Source organism: Saccopteryx leptura, chromosome 8 (assembly GCF_036850995.1).
Source record: "Saccopteryx leptura isolate mSacLep1 chromosome 8, mSacLep1_pri_phased_curated, whole genome shotgun sequence".
Lineage (NCBI taxonomy): Eukaryota > Metazoa > Chordata > Mammalia > Chiroptera > Emballonuridae > Saccopteryx > Saccopteryx leptura.
In genome coordinates, this window is record NC_089510.1 from 83,658,690 (window position 1) to 83,682,821 (window position 24,132).

General features: G+C 42.6%; 1 protein-coding gene across 5 annotated transcripts in view; it reads right to left on the bottom strand.

The window, feature by feature from the left end:
* FNDC3B (fibronectin type III domain containing 3B) overlaps positions 1–21,277 on the bottom strand; it is a 400,148-nt gene extending 378,871 nt beyond the window's left edge. For 2 of the 5 annotated variants that reach the window (XM_066348038.1, XM_066348036.1), the window contains exon 1: positions 21,101–21,276. The gene's annotated coding sequence lies outside the window, so the exon portion shown is untranslated. Of the gene's footprint in view, positions 1–20,232; positions 20,349–21,100 lie in introns of those variants that run through there. The other 3 variants (XM_066348040.1, XM_066348039.1, XM_066348037.1) reach the window with 2 other exon arrangements.
* Between the last annotated feature and the right edge of the window lie 2,855 nt (positions 21,278–24,132).

The window sequence follows — 24,132 nt, forward strand, 5'->3', positions numbered from 1 at the left end:
CACTACCGCCCCCAGCCCCAGAGCAGTGGAACTGACACCTAAAGGAAGAATCTATCATTTCAAATTAAAATCTGCCATCTTTCACTACTTGTACTGATTCAAAGGTTCACTACAAGACTGAGTCCTGAAAATTCTGAGAAAGAACATTACAGAGTGCCAGTATGAGGGTTCACTGTCCACTGTGAGTGTCTTCTCTTCATGATAGAAGTGCATTCTGCAAAAAACAGGTATTTCGAGTATCAGTCATTGAGTGATTGAAGCTCAAGACCTCTCAAAGCTAACAGAAACTGACTACCTGGCTAAATCTTCACATTCTTGCAAATCCAAATATGTATTCCCTAAAGCTGGAAGATTTAGCTAAAAGATGCCCAACTAGTTTAAAACAATTCAAACTGAACACTCTCACTAACCAAATCATGCAAAAGAAAAGCACTGAGAGTGCTAGAATCCCTCTATTTGTCTAAAGTGTTAATTCAGTGGACTCGAAATAAACACCCTTGTACGCCATTATCCGGTCCACATCCTGGAAAAAATAACATTAAGCTAAAGGTTAAGCAAGTTTATATAGGCTATCAGGTGTAATGTTTTCAATGACTACTTTTCCATGATAAAACATGAATTGCATTACTGACTTAGAAAAATAAATAATAAGTTAGGCAACTTGTATCTCTGCCCTGATTTCCTGCCAAACTTAAATACACCAGATATATTTCAAGTAAATAGGTTAGATAATCTTTAACAGATTTCTTTTTTTTTTTTTTTTTTTTTTTTTTAATTTTTTTTACAGAGACAGAGAAAGAGTCAGAGTGAGGGACAGACAGACAGGAACGGAGAGAGATGAGAAGCATCAATCATTAGTTTTTCATTGCACATTGCGACACCTTAGTTGTTCATTGATTGCTTTCTCATATGTGCCTTGACCACGGGCCTTCAGCAGACCAAGTAACCCAGGGGTCTCAAACTCGCGGCCCACGGGCCGCCGAACAATTTTGTGCGGCCCGCAGACTAATCCACGAAGTTCAAAATATTTTGGATAAAATTAAGTAAGCCTAGGGGCCTACTTGTATTTTTCATTTCTCTAGCATCCTAGCTAGATATTAGCTTAGTTAACAGCAGTTGTGATGCGAACTACAGTTTCTGGTCGTTTTGTGACACTGAGTAAACTGCATGTACGATTGTGCTTGTTGTACTGGTTTTTTTTTGTTTTCAACTGCAGTGAGAAAAGTGTTGCGTAACAGTTGCCTTTTGTAGACCTAGTGCGGCCGCTGAACGGCTGTGATCTTGCTCTGCGGCCCACATGCTGAGTTGAGTTTGAGACCCCTGAAGTAACCCCTTGCTGGAGCCAGCGACCTTGGGTTCAAGCTGGTGGGCTTTTGCTCAAGCAAAATGAGCCCACGCTCAATCTGGCGACCTCGGGGTCTCGAACCAGGGTCCTCTGCATCCCAGTCCAACGCTCTATCCACTGCGCCACCAGCTGGTCAGGCAGGAAATGTAACTTAAAGGCACTGATTACAATATATAAGAACAAGCTCATATTTTCTCTGTAACCTTAATAGCAACATTTTCTTATTATTGAAACCATAAAGTAATGGAATGCCCTAATGAATAAACAGGTTTTTTTCAACATGAATGTTGCTTTTGAAAAGCAAAATTATTTTCTGAGACAAAATTGTGACAAAGCTTTCCTTCAGGCAAGTTTCTAGTGGCTGTTGGGCAGTTTACAAACATGCAGTAAAAAGTCCAGAACTGAGTCAGTTCTGACAATAGTCAGACAGATATTCTATACACCTAATTTGCATATAAGTCCATTCATGATTTCAGTGTGAATAAGGACCAAATGTCCCTAAAATTGCAAATAAGAACATCAAGCTTTTTTATTTACTTTTTTTTTTAATTAAGTAAGAGGTGGGGAGGCAGAGAGACAGACTCCCGCATGCCCCCTGACAAGGACCCACCCGGCAAACCCCCTACAGGGTGATGTTCTGCCCATCTGTCACTGCTGCTCTGTTGTTTGGCAAGGGAGCCATTCCAGCACCTGAGGGGAGGCCATGGAGCCATCCTCAGCACCTGGGGCCAACTTGGTAGAACCATTCGAGCCATGGCTGCAGGAGAGAGAGAGAGAGAGAAGGGGGAGGGTGGAGAAGCAGATGGTCACTTCTCCTGTGTGCCCTGACCAGGAATCAAATCCAGGACTTCTACAGACCGAGCTGACTATACAATGGGCTGACACTCTACCACTGAGCCAACCGGCCAGGGCCTCAAGTTTTTTTAAATGAATGTCTTTATTCCAGCGCAAGAATCAACTTCTGTGTAGCACTATATGATTTTTGTTCTCCCTGCAAGTTAGAAAATTAAATTTTCTTCATTTCCAGGCAGGGACCCCTCAAACAAATCTAATGGATGTAGACAGCATTTCCTAATTACTGCAAGAAAATAGGAGAATTTTCATTACTAACATGGCCCAAGGCATGCATGAGGTGGGGCACTGAAGAAAAATGACCTTTAATTTTCATCAGTAAGTCTGCACTGTCTGCCTGTTTTTTGTTTCGTTTTGTTTTAAAAAGGTGAATTTTTTTTTCTCCAACATTAAGGTCTAACTAACACTGGCTCATTCAGTCTCATGGAGCAAGACAGGGTCCAATTCCTATGGTCCTTTCCATTCAACTGTATTTATGTCTAGAAGAACCCTGCCAGTAAACAACCACCTAAAATTCAGTTTTATTTTTCTTCTCTTGTTTGTTGGGAGCTGGGCTTCTAATTTACAAGAAGTTGGTGAGATTTAGGCATCGCCAAAGAAAACTATTCTAGTCATTGAAACATCTGCAAAAATTCTATGTTGTGATAAAGAAATGAGCATCCTAACAATAAGCACAAGTGACTAAGATCTCTAGAAATACTGAGAGATCTAACCCACAGTGCATGCTCCCCAGCAGTGGCATCTTCACCATCACAGCAACGAAGAACACCGTCTAAGGTGGGCACCCGGAGGTTAAAGGCCGCCCTTGGGAGCCCCATGGTTTCGCCCACTAATGTCAAGGCCTGATCTCTCTTAAAAACAGAACAACATCCACAAAAAAATGGAGAGGGATTGGGAATGACTCTCCTTTATTACAACTTTCCTTTGATCCTAGACTTAAGAGAAGAAGCAGAGTTGCCATACATCTAATTAAAAAGGGACAACCTGTCTGACCTGCGGTGGCGCAGTGGATAAAGCGTCGACCTGGAACACTGAGGTCGCCGGTTCGAAACCCTGGGCTTGCCTGGTCAAGGCACATATGGGAGTTGATGCTTCCAGCTCCTCCCCCCTTCTCTCTCTCTGTCTCTCCTCTCTCTCTCTCTCTCTCTCTCTCTCTCTCTCTCTCTCTCTGTCTCTCCCTCTCCTCTCTAAAATGAATAAAAATAAAAATAAAAAAAGGGGACCTTTCTTTGAGGGGGCAGAAAAGAGGAAAAATATTGGTAGAAGCAGCATTAAAGTACTATGTGGCAGTCAGACATGCTTTTTGTTCCCCCAAGGTGCTTCTTACATATATTCTCTCATTTTATTGCCCATACTGCCTTACCATAGTAAGGTACTCAGCTCAATTATGATTTTAGCAAAGAGTTGTAAAGCTGTCACTTGAACCAAGGACACTCATGAAGTCAGTGGTAAGGCCAAGACAAAACTGATGGCTGGTATTCACATACACTTAAAATAACTGAGAAATGATTTTAAATAGCTATCATCCCATTAAGAAGTATGTCCACCCTGACCGTATAGTTCAGTTGATTAAAAATGTGGTCCTGACACGCCAAGGTTGCAGGTTCTACCCCAGGTCAGGGCACATCCAAGAATCAACCACTGAATGCATAAATAAATGGAACAACAAATCGACCTCGATTCCTCACTCTCTCTTCCTCCCCCGCTCAAAAAGAAAAACAAAAACACATGTCCAACAATTAAATCTGTCTATAGTCAGGGAATAAAATAAGATAGTGCTTGTTCAAAGCAGTTACAGAGCCAAATAGTCCTAACAATTCCTTTCAAGAGACAAAACCATGGAGATTGAGAAATTTAACCAAAGTCAGAGTTAAAAATCTCCTCAAATTCAGGTTTCAGTTTCCCAAGCCTATGGACTTCAATCATCCCATTATAAATGATGACTAAGGATTTACCTTCTTACCAAAAATATGAATTCTGAGGTAAGTGATTAGTTTCCCATGTCATCCAAATACAAAACCCGTATGTGATAAGCAGTTAGAACATGTAGACAAGAGCAAAAGAACTCCCGAGAGGAGTGGGTCTCTGAAAAGATGTTTCCTTTTCATCTGTCATATCTTGCAATTACACTTTCTAGAAAATCATTCTATGCTTTTTTCATGAAAAGATGTTATAAAAGCAACTTCTTGGCTAAAACTGAAATTTACTAAAGATATACAAATATAGCGCTCTCTATTTAAAGTTTTGGTTTTTTAACACTTAAAAAAAGGTTGGTTTTCCTTAATCTGCCAAGCTGAACATCTGATGGCAGAATACAACTGTCCCTCTACTGAACTCACTGATGACTCAGTGGAAACTAGAATTTGGGAAACATCATCCCACGTGAGACAAAACAGGAACAAACTCGCTCACCCTCATTGGTGCTACATCCTTCCCAAGTCCTGACCCAGCCTTCTCTATCTACTCACTCCTACAGTCCCTGCCATCACAAAAGCAGGGAAGGAAAACCCACAAAACTCCAAATTAATGGCAAGCACTCAGGGCCCAAAATTACTCCAAGTAAACTGAAGCTAAGGTAATCTGGTACAGAAATGTACCCGAATCCTCAATTCTTTTTCTTTTTTTTTTTTTTCTTTCTTTTTCTTTTTAATCAGCTGCTATGCCAGATATGTCTGAACGAACTCCCAAGAACACTGAACTAATTTAAGAGAATCAGAAAGTAGTCTACGGCCATACCACCCTGAACGCGCCCGATCTCGTCTGATCTCGGAAGCTAAGCAGGGTTGGGTCTAGTTAGTACTTGGATGGGAGAATCAGAAAATAAGACAAATAGAAAGTGACATTGTTTCTATATTTAAATTTAATATAACCAGCAAATGGCAAAAACCTAAATAGCTACGTTTCAAAATCATTCAGATTGTCAGAGGTATCATTAAGATCCAGTTAAAGCCACCACATAGTAATCACACAGCAGGATTAAAATATGTCAAAATCAAATACCTAGAAATAACTGTGTTCTTCATTAATAAAGAAATTTATGTAAGCCTTAAAAAGTATTATCCATTCCTTCTCCCTCCTCCAGTACCTCTCTTTTTTAAAAAAGACAGCCTTTTCACAATTGAACTTCCTTCCTAAGAGGCTCAAAGCTACTGACTTTATCATTTCCTGGAGTATAAGAGTACACACATGGGCAAGTTTTAGTGTCCCTTATCCAAAATTATAAGTAAATCTCCACTTTTAGGCAACAGAGGTTAAAGTGTATAAAGGGTTAAAAAAAAAAGGGTCCAAGAAACTTAAAATGAATATAAGCAAATAAAATGTCCAAATCCTGAAATTAAAACATATTACTTTGTTTACAGCTGCTTAACACTTGTTTTCTTTACATCTTAGGGTATAAAGTAGATTTTTTAAATTAATTTATTTATTTATTTTTACAGTGACAGAGAGAGACACAGATAGGGACAGACAGACAGGAACGGAGAGAGATGAGAAGCATCAATCATCAGTTTTTCGTTGCGACACCTTAGTTGTTCATTGATTACTCTCTCATATGTGCCTTGACCGTGGGCCTTCAGCAGACCGAGTAACCCCTTGCTTGAGGTGAGCCTTGCTCAAACCAGAAGATGAGTCCATGCTCAAGCTGGCGACCTCGGGGTCTCGAACCTGGGTCTGCCGCATCCCAGTCCGACGCTCTATCCACTGCGCCACCGCCTGGTCAGGCTAAAAATTCAGCATCTTGCAAGTTAGCCAGACCCTGCGGCAGTGTGCCTTGTGGGGGCCGCCAGCAGGAGGCCCTGAGAGGGATGTCCTCCCGACCTGGGCAGCCCTCCTCTGGGGTGCCACCCTCTTTGGTGATCTTAGCATTTATAGCCTCCCTCCTGTACACAGGTTTTGAGAAACAAAAGAAGGTGCTTCTATCAGTCCTCACCATTCTATAATCCCCAGAGGAGCTCACAGCTCCTGCCCAGCCATGAGAAGAAGCCTTCAGGGAAGTTTGCGGGTAACGCTGCCTCGGGGACTGCATCTCCGTCAGTCCCATCGTCCACACGGCCCCACACAAACACAAGTACAGAAAGCACGTTGGGCCCCACTTCAGAGCCTTGTCCTTAACTCACCTTCAGTGAACTCACTTTCTAAAGATGGAGTAGAGAGCTACATGATTTCTAACAAAGGAAGCATTTAGGGTTGCCAGCTCCCCAGGTTTAGCCTGGGCCATCTGGGAAAGCACTGGGCTCGGAATCCTGAGGTCACCTTTTATCACCCACACGAACTGCTCTTTGCGCTCACGGAGATGAGGCCGTTCTCATCAGTGCCATACTGTCCCATTCCTGGGGCTGCCTTCGGTGCAAACCAAACACCACCAACTAGTAACCTTAGAAGAAAAAGTGTAGTACCAATAGAGGACTTGCTTCTCCAGGTGCAAATTATAAGTACAGGATCTTTATATAAATTAACTTAAATAAAAGAAGGATACAAGATGGACAAAACTGTATCGCCCCTGCATGAAAAGCACTCTTTTACATAGCTTTTCAAATGTCTGAAAAAAGTAAAACACTACTACAAGTTCTTAACCAACTGTTCTAGATTCTCCCCATTCACTATACTGAGTTTCTTATCTATTACTTTCTATGAAGTATACTTTTAATCTCTGGTCTCTCTCATTTCAAGATGAAGTTGCTATTACAGAAAACAATCTAGAAAAACTTCACTCCTGGAAGATATCCAGAATATTATTATTGCTTCAAAGATAAAGTTTAGATTTCTGGGCAAAATACAGGTTGAAACACATGGAAGGCGCTCAACAAATACTTAGCACTCAGCTACCTGGGAATACAAAAGGACACTGTTCCAAGTCTGGGAATACAAACAAGAGTTTTATGTGGACTGCTGAGAAGCAGTGTAATACAGCTGAAAAAAGTTCTGCAATCGGTCTAAGTAGTCTTTAGCATGCCTTATAATCTTAGTTCGCTCAACAAACATTTATAGAGCACCTGATATGTACCAGCTTCTGCTGAATATACTGCAAACACATATAGAAACAATTAATATTTACCTTCCAGAGTTAGTTTAATGAATATGGGATATGTGTATGTGTGTGTGTGCATGCGCGCCTGGTGTGGTAGCTACTCAACAACTGCTGGTCACTACTACATTTTACATCTGACTTGTGGTCAGAGTGGTGTTTGGAAGTTCAGTGCACAAATGACAAGTGTCTTCATTCCTATAAAACTACCAGGAACTGGCCCTGGCCGGTTGGCTCAGTGGTAGAGCATCGGCCTGGCGTGCAGGAGTCCCAGGTTCGATTCCCAGCCAGGGCACACAGGAGAAGTGCCCATCTGCTTCTCCACCCCTCCCCCTCTCCCTCCTCTTTGTCTCTCTCTTCCCCTCTCGCAGCCAGGGCTCCATTGGAGCAAAGGTGGCCCGCCCAGGCTCAGGGGGTGGCTCTGTGGCCTCTGCCTCAGGCGCTAGAATGGCTCTGGATGCAACAGAGCAACGCCCCAGATGGGCAGAACGTCGCCCCCTGGTGGGTGTGCCCGGTGGATCCCGGTCAGGTGTATGAGGGAGTCTGACTGCCTCCCTGTTTCCAACTTCAGAAAAAAATACAAAAAAAAAAAAACCACTACCAGGAACTGATTATTGTTTTACCCCAAAGAAGATGACAGTAAAATTCTTCTAAGAACCCTTCAGTTCTACCCTGGTTCCTAACTAGAGTCCTCTGGTCTCAGTACTCCTTCCACCTCACTTCTTTCTAGCCACTAGGTCAAAAAAGTGAAAAGGACAAATTACCCAAAGGGCCAATTTCCTGAGCCTGGGTTTCCCAAACTTTTCTGATCATCTCCTTCACCTGCAGCCCTGGATACAAATTTCCAGACTCCCTCCAGACACAATGAGGAAAAGGCCCCCGGCCCTTGCCCTACCTGCACACCCCTATCATGCTGCCCTACCTGCACACCCCTATCATGCTGCCCTACCTGCACACCCCTATCATGCTGCCCTACCTGCACATCCCTATCATGCTGCCCTACCTGCACACCCCTATCATGCTGCCCTACCTGCACACCCCTATCATGCTGCCCTACCTGCACATCCCTATCATGCTGCCCTACCTGCACACCCCTATCATGCTGCCCTACCTGCACACCCCTATCATGCTGCCCTACCTGCACACCCCTATCATGCTGCCCTACCTGCACATCCCTATCATGCTGCCCTACCTGCACATCCCTATCATGCTGCCCTACCTGCACATCCCTATCATGCTGCCCTACCTGCACATCCCTATCATGCTGCCCTACCTGCACACCCCTATCATGCTGCCCTACCTGCACACCCCTATCATGCTGCAAGAGCTTCTTCTCTTCCCAGGCATGCTTGAACACCACCTCCCACAGACCAGGCCGTTCTCCTCAGGTTCCCATGACATGCTCTTTGACCCTTCTCCAACGCTCTGTTCAGCATTAAAAGACTCTGGCCTCTGGTCTAACAGAATTGGCTCTCTCAGCTGGCCCCCCAACTTCTCAGCAAGGTACATTATTTTCTTATCTTCCTGTCCCTTAATGTCTCCCTTCTAGAATTTCTGTACAAAAGGATCTTTTTAAATTACCACAAATCTCTGAAAAGTTACCTTTTTCAAAAAGTAATTTTCACCTGACCAGGTGGTGGCGCAGTGGATAGTGTCAGACTGGGATGCAGAGGACCCAGGTTCGAGACCCCAAGGTCACCAGCTTGAGCGTGGGCTCATCTGGCTTGAACAAGGCTCACGAGCTTGGACCCAAGGTCACTGGCTTGAGCAAGGGGTTACTCGGTCTGCTGAAGGCCCACGGTCAAGGCACATATGAGAAAGCAATCAATGAACAATTAAGGTGTCGCAATGAAAAACTGATGATTGATGCTTCTCATCTCTCTCCGTTCCTGTCTGTCTATCCCTATCTGTCCCTCTCTCTGACTGTCTCTGTAAGAAAAAAAAAAAAAAAAAAAGTTCTTAATTTATAATTCCCAAATGACTCCAATAGACAAGAAAAATATACAAAAGCAAGAGCCCCATTCTTATGGAACAGAAATAAAAGGTATTTTGTTCAAATTTTCTAAATCAATTAGCAATCTCCTATAGACATGAAAAAAGTCCATGTATTCTCTGCAGAACTTTCTTTAAAAGAGGAATAAATGAAAGGTTAGGTTTGCACTGAGGTGACTCATACCTTTGTTTTAATTTGTTTGATATTTATCATATCCCAAACATGAGAAGGAAAAAAAACTCAAAAAAACTATGGAAACACAAAAAAATCTACAGCATGGTCCTGCTTCAGAGAGATCAACTTTACAGAAATGCATGAGGAGAGGCACTAAGTTTAAGTGGTACATTCAACCTAGGAGTTAATCCATCTACCCTTCCATCCACCCAATGAACATTTACTGTGCATTCACCATAAAAAACCGTAGGTTAAATCAGTAATCATCTCTACACTCAAGTAAGGGTGACGCAGTTATCAGACAACACTAAAAGGGACAAGTTCTGAAAAGTATAAAGTGCTAAAAGAATTTGAAGAAAAAGATAAATTCCATAAAATCCTAAAATGTTGATTCTAGAACATAATGAGGATATGCAAACTAGAATGTGACACTTCTTTTGAGTAGGCCAAAAATCACTGAAGACTGCTTTGTCAACATGATGTTATTATTTCTTCATATCTCTGCTACATATAAAGAAGCCATGATTCTCAGTAACTTTTAATGTAAGTTGCTACTGATCCTACACCTAGAGTAATTACTAGACCACAAAAATGGCCTGCTATGGTGTAAAATCTATTTACAGATATAGCAAAAAAGATATACCCATATAGACAACAAACAGCATACACACTAGTGTCATATCCTTGTAACTTCATACTGTTTTCCAGGAATTCAGGAATTAATGCACTATTATAGATGGCAAATACTGTAAAGTACTCAGTGTATAATTTTCCCTATAACTTGTTATTTGTATGTAAACTTAAATCTTTCCATTTGAATTCTTATCTATTTTCAGTATTAACATGCACTCTGCAACTGATGTTTAAAGCTTTTATCCAATTACTTAAAAATCCCACCCCATCTTTTCATAAGTGATCTACCCAAACTCAACGTATCTCAAAACCAAAATAAACAAACATAGAAGTCAGAAAGCAGAAACTTCTATGAAATTATCAGATACTAGAGACAAGTTCAGATGATAAAACAATACTACATGCTTGCTTGCTTTCACTCTACACCCTTTCATTTTTAGTTGAAGGAAGAAAAATGTTAACACCTAATAGACTTCCAACATGACATACATAGACTATTTCTCTAAGTGGAAATCAAAGGTTTTCCTAAAGTACTGAAGGTGACAACATTGAACATTTAACCATTAGAAAATGTAACAGGTCTAATTTTTATATAACTGTGAAATTCAGGATAGATTATCTGGATGTGTCTACAAGGTCTATGGATAAAACTAGCTGGTTCATCTAATTATTAAAATGTTTCTTCCCCCCAGAAATCTACTTTTAGAAAGTCTCTTCTTAAATTCAAATAAGTTAACAAAATAAGGAAACTTTGATCTCCAAAACTGACCTATGGGAACTCTCCCTTAACACCGCAATTGGAGAGGAGAAGAAAATAAAAAGCCTTCTACATACTGGCATGGAGCAGACCACGGGGAGCAAGCCAGGCAAACACATCTCATGGAATAAATCCCCTTCAATGTTTTTTTGTAACAAAACATTTATCATTTTAACAATTTTTAAGTGTGCAATTAGGTGGCATTAAGTACATTCACAGCGTTATATAATCATCACTACTATTCATTTCCAGAACTTTGTCATCCCATACAGAAACCCAAACCCACTAATGCATACTCCATAACCCCTTTCCCCTTATGATCTCTATTCAAATGTGTCTCTCTGAATTTACCTATTCTATTCTAGGTAAATTCCTATTCTCATACAAAAATATTATAATGTTCATCCTTTGGTGTTGGATCATTTCACTTATGTAATATTTACAAGGTTTATCCAAGTTGTGGCATGTGTCAGCATTGTCTTCCATTTGATAGTTGAATAATATTCCGTATATACCACACATTTTGTTCATCCATTCATCTGTGAACTGGCACTTGAGTTGTTTCCACCAGTTGCATATTCTAACCAATACTACTGTAAAAACTGGTGTACAAGAATTTGAGTCCCTGCTTTTAATGATTTGGGGTGTACACCTAGGAATGAAATTGCTAGGTAATTCCACGTTTAACTTTTTGAGGAACATCAAAACTATTTTCCACAGCAACTGTATCTTTATCCATTCCCAACAGCAATATACTAGGGTTCCAATTCAATATACCTTTTAAGTATTTTCTAATTTATTTATTCAGAACATTTATCTCCACTATTCTAAATCAGTTATTTTTTCCTAAGGAAAATAACAGAAAAAGCAGAAACAGCAATATATAAAGATTTTAGTATTTTACTCTTAAACAACATAAACAATAGATATATAGAACACATTGAAAAAGTACCTTAAATTGTAAGAGAAAAAAAGCATAATGTCCTAAAAATATGTTAAATATCCTACACACATAATTTGCACTGTCAAACTGGTCCATCTAACCCCTAAAATGTCAAACGCTAGAAAATTTCGTATCTGAGTAACAGGATGTTAATAGCCTGAGATATTTTAAAAGATATTAACTCTTCCACCCGTAAATTCACACAGTACTGAGAACTAACCTGCTCAGGAAGGTCTTACTCTAGTAAAAGTGGAGGAGGAGACTGCATAATGAATTTATCTGAACACTATTCACAGGGCTTTCCACAAAGGTGCCCAAACCCAGGAGAGATAGGCAGCTAAAAGGAATAATAATGTTCTTAAATCTTTAACACCTGATCTCACCAATCTGCTATCAAATGCTTACATGTGACAGAAGAAATTAAGAAGTTGCAAAAAAAAAAGTGTCAATAGAAAACCTCAAGCCTGACCTGTGGTGGCGCAGTGGATAAAGCGTCGACCTGGAAATGCTGAGGTCGCCGGTTCGAAACCCTGGGCTTGCCTGGTCAAGGCACATATGGGAGTTGATGCTTCCTGCTCCTCCTGCCCCTTTTCTCTCTGTCTCCTCTCTCTCTCTCTCTCCTTTCTAAAATGAATAAATAAAATTAAAATAAAATTAAAAAAAAAGAAAACCTCAAAACAATCCATAGGCATAAATGGGAGTCTACTGGTGGGGAGGGTGGGGAGGGGTGAGATGGAGAAGGTGGATATTTGCTTGTTTTTGTGATTTATTCTGCATCCAAAAATACAGAACTAACTTTTACAGGTACACAGTTCCTAGTTCATGTGATAACATTGGGTAAGTCAACATTTATTTCATGGTAGTCCAACAACTTCCAAGGGCTCTTCATCTCTATAAAAAGCAGTAAAACTAGCTTCAATCCATACTGCAGTTCTACGCTGCTTTTAAGTCAGTGGGTTTTTCCAAGATGCTTAAAAGTGCTCTGTTTTCCTAATTAGGTAAATATATATTGTATTTATAATGTATTTAAACTTCTGTTCCTTTTCATATAGAATAGGAAGCCAAACTTTATGCAAGACTTGCCTAGATAATTGCAAATTCCTAATCAGTTACATCCAGAACAATGGAGTTATTTTTAATAGAGACCCCTCTTTCACCAGCTGTGGAGAATTTGAGTCCCTTAAGAATAAATTAAACCATGTTATTTCCTGGGATTTTAGAATCTTCAATTGTTTCTCAAAAATACTGCAGTTGTTCATGTATAAAGACAATTTTCTTTGTTAGCATAACTTTATTTTTTAACTTCAAAATAATTGCAATCCAGAGAATAGTTGAAGAATGGTTGAAAATTTTTTTTACAGATGAGTAATTTTTCACATGATGCTCCATCACTTCCAAATATTCTGTATATCCTACAAAAAATATTTTCTACATAATCACAATATAATCAACATCAGAAAATTTATATTAATATATTATTTTAATCTCTTCCACAGACATCACTGAAATTTACTAATTGTCCCAATAACATCCCTAATAGCCAAAGAATTCAGTTCAGAATCTTATGTTTTATTTAGTTTTTATATCTGTCACTCTAAAACCATTCTTTAATCTTCCATTGACTTTCATGACTGTGCCACTTTTGAAGATAAGAGGTTGGCCATTTCTTAGAATGCTCCTCAAATATGTGTTTGCTTAATACTGCTTTATGATTACAGATATTTCATTTTAGCAGAAATATCATATAAGCAATGTGTATTCTTACGGCTTAATTTTAAGTACTCCTCTTTTCACTATGTTTGTATTTACAAAACAGAACAGAATAGAATAATCCATTAACAAAGAATCTAGTCTAGAACTCAATAAATGCCCTCTAAGACAACAAATAAGTGAATGAAGTAAAACCACAATTTAAATTCAAATATAATCATTCAATACAAAGGACATTTCAAACACTGATACTTACTAGAATCTCAAATATTGCTAACTTTGGCTCAACACCATCTTATTAAAATCTTCTCCCTCTACCTCCAGTTATTTAAAAAGTAACAAGCAGCTGTGTTATAGAAACAAAACACATTCGGAGCCAATGCCTGAACTGACAGTACTGCCAAGGGCATCTCCTCAACCAAGGGTATTAAAATTACAATACCAGAATTACAGAATGCTAAACATGCATATCTCAATGACAGACAAAAAAAAAGAGAAAAAGAATCAAGGATTGATCTAATTTTAAATTGAGAAACATCCCCACCTGCAACAGCTAATCACAATCTAACCTGATTTACAACTGGTGGTCTGAAAACCTCCCAACCCTCCCACCCCCACCCCGTCCCTACATACCTTGGGTCAGCAAAGGCTGATCCCTAACACTAAACTTGCCCCATAAACAGCCCCCCTCTGGATAAGCTCATAGGGAGAGACTGACCTCTCATTGGTTGTACCTCACTAAGAGTTCAGGTACCAACCGTCAAATGCTCCTACCGCGTGAGCTTGTGTTTGAATTCTACAAAAGCCTGCTTTTATCAGCACCCATTCAAAGCATCTCTGCCTTTTTAAAATATATAATACAATACTGTATAGTTTAAGGCTATATATACTTACATATGCATATGAATACTGTCCTATATTCAAAAGCATTCAAAGTAAATTAAAGAAGGAAACTACTCAACCACCTAAGTACACTTCCAGCAGCTGTAAGGATGAGAATTCAGGTTTACTGGAAAGTAATCTTACCACAAAAATTCTCCTTTAATTGGCAATTGTAATATCTAAAGTGGAAACAGGTTGCAAAGATTCCCTACACTGAAAGTGATTCTTTTCCCCCATTCCCAGCTATAATTTTTGAACGCTCAAAAATAGGCTAAGATATCATACAAGGACTAAAGTCTATGCCTCTATCATTCAATACTGGCATTCCCTCTGAGACACTGTACTCTTCCCATTCACCTCAAAAATGATCCTGAGTCAAGCAGACTGACCTGTCTACTCAGCAATGCTAGCCACTTACAGGCCACATCTAAGGAAAAAATGCCCAAAACCATGAAGCTAGAACAATTTATGTACAGTACAACTTTTGAGAGGTCACTAATCAAGGATTCCATTAAGAGTCAGCAGAAAATGAAATACAGCGATCTAAAACTTAAAACTTTATTTACTCATCACAAAGAAAAATAAATAAATAAATGAGTTTTCAAACTGTCCAAATACAATTTGGAGGTCTCTGAAAACACAAAACACTGGGAACAGTTCAGTTTTCAACTTTGGAATATAACGAACTATGGCATTTGAATAAGGTTTTACCAAATACTTTTCAATATACCAACTCAGTAATCCCTTGTGACAACCACTTGAAATACAAGATGTTCTCTCCTTATATTAAAATGAGGGAACCCAGCCTGACCAGGCGGTGGCGCAGTGGATAAGAGCACTGGACTGGGATGCGGAGGACCAAGGTTCAAAACCCGGAGGTCACAGGCTTGAGCACAGGCTCATCCAGCTTGAGGGCAGGCTCACTGGCTTGAGCATGGGATCAGAGACATGACCCCTTACATGGTCACTGGCTTGAAGCCTAAGGTCGCTGGCTTGAGCCCAAGGTCGCTAGCTTGAGCAAAGAGTCAAGAGCTCTGCTGCAGCGCCCCCACCCTGCATTGAGAAAGCTATCAATGACCAAATCAGCTGCCACAACAAAGAATTGATGCTTATCTCTCTCTCTCTTCCTGTCTGTCTGTCCCCATCTCTCTGTCAAAAAAGAAAAAACCCAAACTAACAGCGGTTCAAAAGATTATCAAAGGCACGCAGCTAAAAAGTAAAGTGACAAACTAGGTTTCCAACTGATGCTCAGATGTGGCCCTCACTGGAGGTCTAAGATTTCTCATCTTTGCCTATTGTTTCAACATCTTTATCTTTTTATTATTATTTTAGTGATTTCAGAGAGCAAGGGAGAGAAGGATAGAGGGAGAGAGGGAAGAAGAGAAGGAGGAAGAGAGGGGGGCCGAGGGGGAAAGAGGGACAGAGGGAGAGAAGCAGGAAGGGAGAAGGGGTGAGAAGATGAAGGGGGAGGGAGAGAGAGACAGAGACACAGACATCAGTTTGTTGTTCTACTTATTTATGCATTCATTGGTTGATTCTTCTATGTGCCCTGACAGGGACTGAACCCACATCACTGGTTGATTCTTCTATGTGCCCTGACAGGGACTGAACCCACATCACTGGTTGATTCTTATATGTGCCCTGACAGGGGACTGAACCCACATCGCTGGCTGATTCTTATATGTGCCCTGACAGGGACTGAACCCACATCACTGATTGATTCTTCTATGTGCCCTGACAGGGACTGAACCCACATCACTGATTGATTCTTCTATGTGCCCTGACAGGGACTGAACCCACATCACTGATTGATTCTTATATGTGCCCTGACAGGGGACTGAACCCACATCACTGATTGATTCTTTTATGTGCCCTGACAGGGACTGAACCCACATCACTGGTTGATTCTTATATGTGCCCTGACAGGGACTGAACCCACATCGCTGGCTGATTCTTATATGTGCCCTGACAGGGGACTGAACCCACATCGCTGGCTGATTCTTATATGTGCCCTGACAGGGGACTGAACCCACATCACTGATTGATTCTTATATGTGCCCTTGACAGGGGATCGAACCCACATCTTGGCATATTGGATGGCACTCTAACAAACTGAACTACCCGGCCAGGACTGCATCTTCATCTTTTAAGATTCACTATCTCTCATTTGTATTAAGCACCCTGGTGTCCTACAAATGAAACCAAACATCATGAATGAAATCATATTTCCTATATTTGTCACATTCAAGAGAATACTATAATCCTATTAATAATACTGTTCTCTCATCCTCATTCCTCAAAAATAACTATGCTCATGATGGTCAGCAATGGCAGCGACGGGAATGAACAGTCTCATTGACAGATAAATGCCTTCCTTACCTAAAGTTGAATTTATAAATTTCAAAAAGCTGATTCACTTAACACTAATTCAGCAAACTTGAGAGGTTGACTTACCAGTGTAGGTCTTCAGGAGCATAGCACTCTCGGGTCAGACTTAAAACTGCAATTATCTCTGGGCAGTACAATAACTACGGAAGGCACAGCGGACTCAAGATCTATTTATATTGAACCTGAAAGTTACCTCTTTAAAAATTCTAATAAAAAATTAATCAGTTGTCTTTTTCTGAAAGTATGCAAAAAAAAGAAAAAGGAAAGGAGTATTGGGTTATTAGATATTTACGATGGAATAAAATGAATGCTTACTTTAACAGAGGTTGGAATTTTCACTATTTCTCACAAAATTAGAAAGTTGTTGAAATTCCTTTTACCAAATGAAATACAAAATGCAATAGATTTCTCTAATCAGAAAACTACTTGACCATTTGCCACCAAAAGAATCTTCCTTACTCTTTATTTTAATCTTAAGCATATTTTCCCCAATTCATAGATATATCTAGTATTTTATATTTTAATTTCAGTCCTTGGTAGTAAAGCACTGATTTTAATCCCTCAGATTAATTGCACAGTTACAAAGGAAAACTGAATGGTTTGCCTGTATTATTTACCTGACACTTAAAAAGTCATTTGAAAAGAATCGCACAATGAACAAGTAAACAGGTAAACAATGGGTATTATGGGGTCATTTTTTTCAACTCCCCATTAGTGATTTTTCATATTGCCTCCTATTTTATACTCCTTTGTTACACTAAAATAACCAACAAGCTGATTCATTTCAACCAAATGAGAAAATATCATTTAAACATTTTGTCCATTAGTTTTTACTAAGACATCCAAGCATTTTTTAAAAATGTGAGAGCGAGAGCGCAAGCGAGGGAAGGGGGAGGAAGGGTCAGGCAGGAAGGGAGAGAGACGAAAAGCATCAGTTCTTCATTACATCATCTTAGTTGCTCATTGATTGCTTTCTCATATGTGCCTTGATTGGAGGGCTCCAGCAGACTGAATAACCCCTTGCTCAAGCCAGCAACCTTGGACTCAAGCCAGCAATCTTTTGGCTCAGCTGGTGAAAGCAGGTGACTATGTTCAAGCTGGTGAGCCCACAATCAAGCCCACAACCTCCATCCAGGCTTCAACCTGGGGTCCACTGCATCCCAGGCCGGCGCTCTATCCACTGCGCCACCACCTGGTCAGGCAAAAAATCCAGCATTTTAAAAAAATAAATAAAAATAATGTGCTTATTTGATCCACTCAAAATGTGGAAGCAAAATTGAGCCATAGGTAATTCAGCATTGAAATTCCATTTAAGAGCTGAGTCTAAGCATCTGCTGGTGGCATGGAAAAAAAAAACACAACTAGATCTAAAAAGCAACATTACCCTGCTAACAGTGAATAGATCTGGGAGTCAAAAAGTTCTACATTTCGATCTTCAATATGGTAACCACTAGCCACAAGTAGCAGTTTAAAATAATTAAGAGTAAATAATTTAAAATGCAGTTCCTCAGTCTCCACTAGCCACATTTCAAAACCACAACAGCTTCATGTGCTTGGTGGCTGCCATACTGGATAGCACAGATAGAAAACCATTTCCATCACGGAAGAAAATTCTATTCCGACATCGGTAGTTATGTGATCTTATGCAAGTTACTTAATCTCCATAAACCTCAATAGCCTTGTCTGAAAAATGTCCATAACATCACTTAAACTAAAGACTGTTATTGGAATTTTAATGAGATAACATTTAAAGCACAACACCCAGTGCACAGTACACAGAGACGGCAGAGAAGAGAGGAGCTGGTGTCACAGTGCTATAGTGGACTTGAACCCATGGGTACCCTGACCAAGTCACTTCCCCTCCCTGGGCCTCATTTTCCTAAAACTGAACACTTTGGGGAAGTTTTTCTGGTTAACTTTCTAAGGATCCAATCCAATTCCACCATGTTAAATGAGATGTTAAGGAAAAGGGGCCCAAACTCCTACTCCTACTGAGTAAACTACCACCTAGCTCCCTAGAGCTTCCTGATCCTAAGCATTCTTCCTGAAACCCCAGAAGACTGGCTCTGCAATATAGCCTGATGTGAGCTATTTATAAAGTCTGTCTTAAAAGGTTACCGGAATATCTTTCTGAAATTGTATATACTGTAATTAGAAGCTACAACCCCCTATTCCATGATGATATCTTGCAGTTTTAACATCTCTTTTTAAATGAACACTATCTTTACAGATGAATTTTTCTCTTAGAAGCATTTAAACCAAAATATTTTCAAAGCACATGCAAGTTTAAATACAATTTTAATGACTTCTTTTTTAATCAGCTATATCCTCATTCACAGCCAGCTTGTGGGTGACCCTCTGTCTAAACAAAGTGAGAATTCTAACAGCCTCATGGGTGAAGTCCCCTTGCAGGGACACAAACATGCCCAGAGATTTTACCCTCACTAACAGCTGCTCCCAGGGAGCCAGGAAATTCACTGAACGCAGGGTCCACATAGCTCGCTGCCAAAAAGGGAGAACCAAGGGCCCTCACACAAGCCACAAAGCCAGGGTCACAGACTGCTACAGACCTCTTTTCCCTGCGTTGAGCAGGCCCGCAGAATCACAGCTTTAACTTGAGTGGAAGAGCAACCCAAGCAGCGGAATCCGAATAGAGCAGTGTATCTTTGCCCAAGGCCTGAAGCCTCAAAAATAAGTGTTATTCCAGAGCAGATTCCTTTTCTTCCGGGTCTGTCTGCTCCTTCTACTCTTTGCCCATAACCACCGAGCCTTCCCACTCCCAATGCCCCACCTCTCTCCATACTTTAAAAAAAAAAAAAAAAGTGGCTTAGTCCCTCTCCCTTTGCTTTCCCTAGCAGGGCCAGGAGACTGGAGGAAATTCAAATCAAATTAACTGCACATTAAAAAATAAACAGACAAGCAATCAGGTGGTGCCCACCCAACAAAAGACGTCGCCCGTTCCAAAAAATGATTAATTAAGCCTGAGTGGAAAACAGGGAGGAAGACTAGATTTAACAAGGATGGAGAGATAACCGCGTGCATTTAGAGCCAGCGTCAGCCTATCCTGGCCAAATTCCAAACTTTGTTTCAAGAAAATGCTGGGCAGAAAAGAAAAAATTGTGACTTTTAAGGAAGCCCGAAAATGACACTCTTGGATAAAATGCCATCGCTTCCCTCCGTCGGGCATGGCAGGGTAGAAGTTGAGGTTTGAAAAGCTCCGACTCCAACCGCGCAGCCCTGGAAGCCTCCCCGCCAACGGCGCCGCGGGGCGGCCCTGCCCCGTCACCCGGGACACCGGGTCCGGGTGCCTGGGCTCCCACCGGGCGCCGGGACCTGACCTTTGGGAAAGTTCGCGGACACAGCCCGAGGCCCCAGTTTCCGCCCCAAGTGACAGGCCCTTCGCACGCTGGCCGGCCCCCGCCCCGCCGTCGGCACCCGACTGTGCGCGCGGCCTCCCCTGGCCGCTTCGGGGCGCGGGTTCCTCCCGGCCGCCCCAGCCCTGCCCGGGCGCCCCTCGAAGTGACCGACTGACCGGAGCTGCGCTGGCCCACACACCGGGTCGCCCGCTCCTTCCCGCCGCGCCCTGCTCCCCTGCCCGAACTCCCAGCTGCCTGGCTCGCCGAGTCCCGCCGCGGCCGCCGGTTCCCGCCCCCAGCCCGGGGGGAGCCCGGGGGGCAGGACAGGAGGGAGGACGTGGCGCGCCCGGAGGTGGCCAGCGGCGAGGCGGGGAGTGTCCCGGAGAGGCCCGGCGGGGGGCTGGGGGCGGGGGCCGGGGGCGGCGCGGGCTCGGGCTCGGGACCCTCCCCGCGAGCATCCGCGGGTCCCCGGTCCCCGCCCGGCGCCGAGAGGCGGGCCCCAGCTCTCAGCCCAGTTCGCACGGCCGCCCTCCTCCCTCCACCATATGGAAATCTACAGCCTCAGAAAGTGACACGTCGAAGATTCCTCGGCCTCCCCACCCGCCCTCCCCCTCCGGGCCGCGTTCCTGCCGCGGAGATTCCGGGAGGGGGAGCGGATTCCTCGGACACAAGCTGCCGGGCAGGCTGGGGAGGGCGAGGGGGTAGGGAGAGCCCGAGAGCCGCTGCCTAGGCTTTTCTTCTTCCATCAAGAAGAATCTAGCCGTTTCTCTCCCTCCTCCGAGCCCTGGCAAGCTGAGGGGACGGGCGGGGGCCGGAGCCCAGCCGGACGCGGCCCCGAAGCGGAGGCCGCCCCTCTCCGGGCCCCGCGTTCCCGGGGTGCCCAGGCGAGCGCAGGGCGCCCCAGCGCTGTGGCGCCAAGTTTCCCCCGAAGCCCGGCGCGCCCGCGGTGCTCACGGGCCGGAATGCACTCTGGCGACTCGGGCTCCGGCCGCGGCTCTCCAGCGGACCGGGACCCCTCCACGCTCCCGCTTCTCCACGCCTTACCTTCCTTCGGGCTGAAAAGCGGGGCTCGGGCGCGCCACACACCGGGTCGCCCACGCCTCCCCAGCCGGCAGCGCGGAGGATCCCTGCCGCCCCCTTCGCTGCTCCCGCTGCCGCCGCCGCTCTTCTCCTCCTCCTCGCCCGCCTCCCCCTCCTCCTCGCCCGCCTCCTCCTCCTCTTCGTCCGCCTCCTCCTCCTCCTCCTCCTCCTCCTCCTCCTCCTCCTCCTCGTCCGCCTCCGCCTCCTCCCCCTCCTCTGGCCCGGGCCGCCACTCAAACAACTACCAGGCGGGTTTGATGGGGGATTCCGCCATGTCAATGATGTCGGGACCACATGGGGTTGGGGGGCCCGCCCACAACCGTAAACTACCGAGTGTAACCGCCGCCACAATCTCGGATTCGCTGGGTCGGTGGGAGCTTCCTTTGACCCCCTAAACCTGCATAACTCTCCAAAAACTCATTTGGATTCAGCCAGACTGAAGAAGTCTGAGGCTTAGGGGAACTGGCAACTCCTGAAAGACAAGGGCTGCACGCCGAACACCACTATAAATGCAGCGTTTGCTGAGTAATAATTAGAGCTAAGACTCTATATGACATTTTTTTTACACATATATTAACTTTTTTTAAATCTCCACAACAGTTTTGTATGCTATTTTGTCACTCCATTTTCTCTTTCCCACAGCTCTTTGTTCACAGGCTAACATAATGTGAACAAGTTTTAGTATATCAAAGTTTAAGATGTCTATTTCCCCTTTTCAGTAATCACTGTGTGCTCACAAAGGCAGAGACTATTCCTTACTGTATCTGTATTTCTATATCTGTCAATCACAGCACAATGCATAGGCCAAATACTCATATTATTTAAATCAAATGTATCCTATTGCATAATCTCAAAATGCTTAACCGACTGCATCCCATCCCACCCCTCAAATTTTTCAGGAGATAAGAGAGTAGAAGTTGACCCAAAAAGGTCCTTTCCCAGCTTACCTTCCCAGGTATTCTGAATAATTACATTCAACCTCAACTATTAGGCTACCAAGCAATACTCAGTAGTGACTAGAGGGTAAAGTATTACTTTCATTGACCTAAAAATATAATAATAACAAACATTTATCACATAAAGGTATTGTACATAATACCACATTAAAACCCAAAGAACATAAAAGAATATTAAAAAATAGTTCCTTTCCTTGTGGAATTTGCAATTCTTTTTTGGAGATGTGGGGGGAAATGGTGAATACAGGTAAATGGTGTACTCCTTCCTAAATGGCTTCTTTTCCCAAATATACCCTAAAGGGCTCCTGAAGCCATCTTTCTAAAACATGGTTCCAATCCTAGGTCATAGATTTGCACGCAGGGGAAAAAAAGTGGCTTCTCAACTCCTGAGCCATGCCCCCCAGCTGAACTGGCATGACTTCTAAGTACACCTCTTTCCCTTTGTACATGGTTTTACTTTGTCAGGAACATATTTCTTCCTCTACCTTTTGTTAAGATCATTTACTCATCTTTGAACTCCAACTAAAATCACTCCCTTGCTCCGGCAGTCTCATAGTTTTTTCCCTACAATCTCACAATTCTTTTTAGTTCTCTTCACATGTCCTGAAGTTACTGTTTATTTCTCCCATTTGGCTGGGTTTTGTTCATTTTTGTATCCCTAGCATCAGCCTAGCATTGTGCTTTGAATATAGTGCCCCAATATAAATGTTTGATTAATAATTTAATTGTAAAGTATGTGGAAGTACCTGAATAACAAGATAAAAATAGGCAAACTTCAAAGAGTGGAGCATTCAAGTATTGAATGACAGGTAAATGAGGTAAAGAAAAAAATAGGCAGGAGAAATTCAGAAGACACATTTATTTATGCCTATTTCCTCCCCTAGACTGATTTTGTTCTGATTAAGAAGAATCAACGTACCCAAAATGCCTTAAAATTTAAAATTTGAAATGTTCCTATACATGATCTCAGTGTTTCATTTATGTCCTTATCCTAACACCTAACACCAGCTTTGGCAAAGAATAGAAACCCAATATAGATGTTTGCAAAATGAGAGGAAGTGCGGCATAGTAAAAAAAGCATGGGAATTATAATCAGACAAAAGCCAGTGCTGCTGGGCAAGTGTTAAAGCTTTCTGAACCTGGATGTTCTTATTTATTAAATGTCAAAATTGTCTTTCTACTTAGGTTGTTGTGAGGATTAAAAACCTACAGTGACTGCTTCTAATACATAAATATCGGTTCCTTCTTGAGTAAATGAGTGAATGAATGAATGATGTTTTTCCTGGAGTGCAAATAGGACAGATAATACAATGAGCATCTGGCAGGGCTAGGGAGGAGGTGTTATAGAGGCATGAAGTGATTGAAATAAGTTTCAAGGTTGATTATTCTAGCAACCTGATGTAGAATAAGGCTTGTATAAGAGGATCATGCTTTCTGAACCTTCTTGGGAAAGGATAAAGATTTAGACCAGAGTGATGGTTCTGGTCATGGGAAGAGGGGCCTCAGCCCAAGGCAATGAGTATTATTATCTGGTGTTGAGATCCCAAGTCATCTGCCACCCTAGGTCCCAAATAACGGACATGACATATAGTTTGCGTCAAAAGCAGCTTAATAGGCTCTGGCCGGTTGGCTCAACGGTAGAGCGTCGGCCTGGCGTGCGGGGGACCCTGGTTCGATTCCCGGACAGGGCACATAGGAGAAGCTCCCATTTGCTTCTCCACCCCCCCCCCCTTCCTCTCTGTCTCTCTCTTCCCCTCCCACAGCCAAGGCTCCATTGGAGCAAAGATGGCCTGGGCGCTGGGGATGGCTCCTTGGCCTCTGCCCCAGGCGCTAGAGTGGCTCTGGTTGCGGCAGAGCGACGCCCCGGAGGGGCAGAGCATCGCCCCTGGTGGGCGTGCCAGGTGGATCCCGGTCGGGCGCACGTGGGAGTCTGTCTGACTGTCTCTTCCCATTTCCAGCTTCAGAAAAATACAAAAAAAAAAAAAAAAGCAGCTTAATAAATAAAGCAGCAAATGAAAAAATTAACATCTGATGAAGATG